The sequence below is a fragment of the Hippopotamus amphibius genome, chromosome 13 (genome assembly GCF_030028045.1).
Source record: "Hippopotamus amphibius kiboko isolate mHipAmp2 chromosome 13, mHipAmp2.hap2, whole genome shotgun sequence".
NCBI lineage: Eukaryota > Metazoa > Chordata > Mammalia > Artiodactyla > Hippopotamidae > Hippopotamus > Hippopotamus amphibius.
Window position 1 is genome coordinate 10,671,508 of NC_080198.1, and position 761 is coordinate 10,672,268.

The following is a 761-nucleotide window of genomic DNA, read 5'->3' on the forward strand; positions in this document are numbered from 1 at the left end:
GCAGAGGGAAGGCGGGGCCGAGGCGGAAGCTATGGCTCCTCAGCTGTCCGCTGGCATCCCGGGCCTGCTTGGACTTGTCAAGAGGATTACAAACCCACGGGCTGCACAAACACACTCGCCCTGCCTTACAGTGGCACTTGTTCCAACTTCAGGACTGCCCTTCACCCTGCTGCAACTCATGGTTTTTATAAAGGCCCGTGAAAATTGCAATGACACCGAGCTGGGACAGCAGGATGTCACAGGGCAGAATCAGCAATCTCCTTCGAGAGCCCATCATGACTCAGGCAGCAGTAGGCGCAGGAGGCCACCCCTCTGAAACCCTCCTGGCTTGTGCTTCTCCTGGACCATCACCCCCATCTTAACTTGTCAGAGGTCAGAAGAAAGGAAGTGCCTTGCTTCCGATCACACAGAGAACTGCTTCCGGGCTCTAGAAGTGACCCGGGTAAACGGCAGCAAGACCTGAGAGGGAGTCGGTCCTGGGAGAAAGGAGGCTAAGGTGAAGAGGGGAGGGATGGGACAGAGGTCATTAAAAGTATCCCTGACCCATACGTGAAGGAAGGTTAATGGAAGGCGTGACAGACAAGCCTGGAGTGGTATTCCTCAGGGCTTAGCTGTAAAAAAAAAACAAAATAAAGCGTTTATTCATCTAGTTTTATAGTTTCCCTTAAAGACTTTGCTCCCTTGCTTGTCCTCTATATAATGTGTACATGTGAGTATAAAAAGGAAAAACAAAAGGACAACTCAAAAAAAAAATCTTTTAA